The sequence below is a fragment of the Dermacentor andersoni genome, chromosome 1 (assembly GCF_023375885.2).
Source record: "Dermacentor andersoni chromosome 1, qqDerAnde1_hic_scaffold, whole genome shotgun sequence".
Taxonomy (NCBI): domain Eukaryota; kingdom Metazoa; phylum Arthropoda; class Arachnida; order Ixodida; family Ixodidae; genus Dermacentor; species Dermacentor andersoni.
In genome coordinates this window covers 181,569,699-181,574,145 of record NC_092814.1, presented here as the reverse complement: position 1 = coordinate 181,574,145, position 4,447 = coordinate 181,569,699, and the positions used below count along the sequence as shown (strand labels likewise).

The window sequence follows — 4,447 nt, the reverse complement described above, 5'->3', positions numbered from 1 at the left end:
AGCTTATTCACACTAATGTGTTTAGAAGGCCTTTAGCCCAGTCAAGCTGTTGTTAAAGGATTTTAGCCATCGAGCAATTGGTATCCGCATCGCAACCCCGCTGTGCCCTCGGACGAGTGCGTTTAACATACATAAATCAATGTTCGCTTTTCACAGCGAAGCTGTATATGGCTAGTTTCCAGCGGATCGATGTCCGTAGATCAAAAACGTGGTCCAATTTCGAATATAGTGAAATACCGGGCCGACCCGTGTTGGCGGTGAAGCAGGCTTCAAGCACTCCTCCAACTTGCAAAAATAAACTTAATATGTTGGGGCCAAATACAACCCATATCAAGATATTAAGCTGATAAGAACAGATAAGAACACTTTCATTTCATTTCATTTATTGAAGCCTTAAAGGCCCGGAGGCATTACATAAGGCGGGGGCAAACAAAGTGTGAAGAACTCTTCATCACGCAAAGGAGGGAAAAGAGGAAGAAAAGATAGACGAAGAATGGGAAAGGAAACAACGCTCAGGAAGGAACCGAGCAAGCGGCACTATCATCAAAATCACTGTGTAAAAAAACTACTAAATACAACTAAATACATACTACATAAATACTACTAAATACATACTATGCATGAGAATGAATCACTAACAATTAATTAGTTAACACGGGTCAAGTACCAAATGCATTTTTAACAAAACATTCTAGGTGAGGTGGATTGTTAGTTTCTCACGGGAAGTCGTGTGTTCGGCGGACTTTGACCCGCGTCGGCCATGTCTGCGTTCGCACCGTTCTCTTTGTCGGCGTTCCAAGCGCTTGCGTATTTCCTTTCCTTTCCTTTCGCTCTCCGTGGTGGCGGTAGAGTACACTCTATAGTGGCGGTCTCGTATATAGAAACGTCACGCGTGTCTAGTGGCGTAGCTAGGTCGTCTGGCACCCGGGGCCCATAGGTTTTCTGTCACCACCCCCCCCCCCCCCGGGTGTAGTCGAGGAAGTCGAGGATATCAAAAATTTCCGGGTGTCTTCAGACGTATATGACACCCCCCCCCCCCCCCCCCCCCCCACTGGCCCCTTGCATCCGGGTCCCACGGCCTCCCCCCCCCCCCCCATCCCCGTTTCTACGCCACTGCGCGTGTCTAGTTTCCTCCGGCTGCTCGGGCCGGCGGTCTCGTCGCCCACGCGAATGTATAGCCCAACTCGTATTGGGAGCGAGGACTTACGGAGTCGCCATCTATCGGAAGCGCCCCCGTTGCGTAGTATGAGGGATCACGCGGCGCACTCCTCACAGGTTTGGCTTATGGCGCTCATTAAAAACACCACGCGGCAGGGCTCCTGGACATTTATGTAAGTACTCCCAAAACGAGGGAAGTTTTTGACTGTCGATTTAATAACCTTGGGCAAACTGAAAGGACAGAATCGTTTACAGACGCTATCTCTTTACCGAATACGTACAGTGAACGCCACGATGGAGTCTCCCGAACCGGCTTCTTGCGTGAAAGGTAGCCAAACGCTGAGAGTAAACTATGTGAACTATGTTCTTATAGTGGGCTGTCTGTATAACCAAATGGGGCATAACAGAATGGAGCCTCAATCCAGCGATCGCACGGGTTCGCAGCGACCGACTGCGCGTCTGCATGCATGTCCGCGCACAATGTTTTGCTTTCGCTGTGAGCGCGTTTTCGCACCGTGCCGTGAGCTTTAGACCGCAGCATATGAGCATTTGACAGTACACTACCAAGTATTGTTGCGTGGACGCTATCAGAACTGTTCAAAAATAACTTAGTACTAACTACTTACTTTGACACCTACCAGGGTGACTTGGGATGCCCTGTTGCGATGATTGAATCTTTTTTTTTTTCTCTAATGTCTTGGACGTGTAAATACCATAATTTCTCAAGTTGCCCCGCACTGTATGTTTCTCGGTCTCCTCAGCGAGCAATTACCCGCTGCTTCGTTTATTTAATCCAATACATTTCATTGTTTGGTGCTACACAAGCGTGAGCATGTCATGCCTCTTTTTATGTGCTTTTTATGGTTCCCTTTCCATTACTGTGAACTTGCCAGTATCTATAGTATCAACAAGTTCATATACCAAAACTTCATATAGCCGGGCAGCGCGCGGGCGAGCGTCTCAGTGCGCGCTTTGTGCTACTCACCCAACATCGCAGTCTTGACGCTGTATTAGAAATCTTCCTCGCGTGTGTGCTTGCTGCACACTCGAGTTGTAGCCGATGGCTGTCTGCCGGTTCTAAGCTTCGCGAGCCAAGCTTCACGCAGCTTCTTGTCCTGCGGCTACGTGTGAATAAGGCTGACACCGGGCTCCGTTGCGTACGTCCGGCACTGCGGCACCGTGCAGAAACCTACCATGCTGCACGCCTCCAAAGGCAGCCGCTACCTCTTATAGTGCTTTCAAATGTTGCCAACCAGACACCCAAGGCGGGAAAGCCTCACCACTTAATCAGAACCGCAGCGCAGGTGGGACTTTAAACTTTCGTTTTCAGCTTGCTACGGCGCTTCCGAAGCAGCCGACGCGGCCGCTGTGTCCCCGTGATCCCTCATGCCACGTCACGCCGACGGTGGCGCCAGCTTTTCCAGTGGTGGAGCTCGCCCCCAATAGCCCATCTGGGGTGGCAAAAGCAGTTTTCTCTTTGTCGGACTCTGACACCGGTATCTGCCAGTAGTCTTTTTTAATTATGGGGTTTTACGTGCCAAAACCACTTTCTGATTATGAGGCACGCCGTAGTAGAGGACTCCGGAAATTTCGACCACCTGGGGTTCTTTAACGTGCACCTAAATCTAAGCACACGGGTGTTTTCGCATTTCGCCCCCATCGAAATGCGGCCGCCGTGGCCGGGATTCGATCCCGCGACCTCGTGCTCAGCAGCCCAACAGTGCCAGTAGTCGGATCTAAGATGAAGACTAGAGAAATAATCGGCACCCTATAAAGAATATAGTGCGTAATCGATCCGTGGCAAAGGGTAAACATCCTTGCACGTGACTTTGTTCAGGGCACGGTAATCGACACAAAAACGCACTCTTTCTGCACTAGAACAACTGGAGGGGACCAGTGGCTCGAGCGAGGTCGTATTATATTTCGTCGAAGCATGTCCGATACATTTTCCTCGATGATTTCGCGCTGCTTATGAGACACGCGATATGGCCGCCGGTGAATAATGCGGGAGCCGTCAGTGTGTATGCAATGAGTCGCAACAGCCGCCATACCGAGGGCTGGCGAATTGATGTCGAACAAGGAACGGTGTTTTCCTAATAGTGCGAGCAGATCGCGACTTTGAGCAGGGGTCAGGTCAGGGCTTATGGTTGCCGACAGCGTATGTGGAAGAGGCAGTGAGTGGCGACGACGTTGACTCTGGTAGCACAGTCGAAAGGGCAACAACTGCATTAGGCAGTGTATCAACAGCGCAAGTGACACTTGATCCACGGGGTAGCAGTCGAGGTTCGGTAGTTTGGTTTAACGCGGTGAGGAATGCAGAGCCATGAGAGAAGCGAACAAGGCCAGGAGTAATCAGAATTCCTCTAGATAGCGTATGACCGTAAGGAAGAAGGAGAACATCGTCATATCCCGGCCATGGCGGCCGCATTTCGATGGGGGCGAAATGCAAAAACACCCGTGTACTTAGATTTAGGTGCAGGTTAAAGAACCACAGGTGGTCGAAATTTCCGGAGTCCTCCACTCCGGCGTGCCTCATAATAAGAAAGTGGTTTTTGCACGTAAAACCCCATAATTTTTAACGTTGCCATCCCGAATGTCACTGGAATTGACACTTATAATTTCTTCTCTTGATGGCCAGAGAACGTAATCGGAGGAGGTGACGAGGCGCATGCTTTCTTCATAATCAGGAAGAGAGTAACCGGTGGCATTCAGGTGTACGAGTCGCTCACGACAAGAGATAGCAGCGGACGCCGAAGACAAGAAATCTCATCCTAAAATAACTTTGTGGGAACACTCGGGAAACAACAAAAACAATGTGATGGCGTATTTCGTCAATGAATACTCGAACTGTACATTGCGCGATGGGACGAAGAACGGCGTTGGTCGCTGCACGAAGTGACGGGCCGCAATTGGGCGTCATCACTTTCCGGAGGGGATAGCAAAAGTCTGCCTGAATAATCGAAATGGCGGCACCTGTGTCAATGAGAGCGGCGACGGGCACACCTTCCGCAACCACTGACAACAAGTTCGACGGTCGCTCTGGAGGAATTGTAGGCTGTCCGGTGGATGCCGTTTCCCCTCCTAAAACTGCATCGGAGAGTTTTCCGAGTGAGCGTTGGAGCCATGAGAAGCAGGTCGGAGAGGTGATACGGAACGACGACGTGGAGAAGGCGACCTGCAGCGAGATTCTCGAGAATTCAGAGGCGTGTTGGTAGGGTAAGGAGGAGAAGGTGATCGGTGAAATGAAGAGCGGTAGGAGGTTCTCTGGTAGCCCGTTGCTGGACGGACG

General features: G+C 50.6%; 1 non-coding gene across 1 annotated transcript; it reads right to left on the bottom strand.

Moving 5' to 3' along the window:
• Positions 1-203: 203 nt before the first annotated feature.
• LOC126547485 (U2 spliceosomal RNA) lies at positions 204-395 on the bottom strand. Its single transcript, XR_007602734.2, has one exon. It is a non-coding gene; the product is annotated as a U2 spliceosomal RNA (small nuclear RNA).
• Between the last annotated feature and the right edge of the window lie 4,052 nt (positions 396-4,447).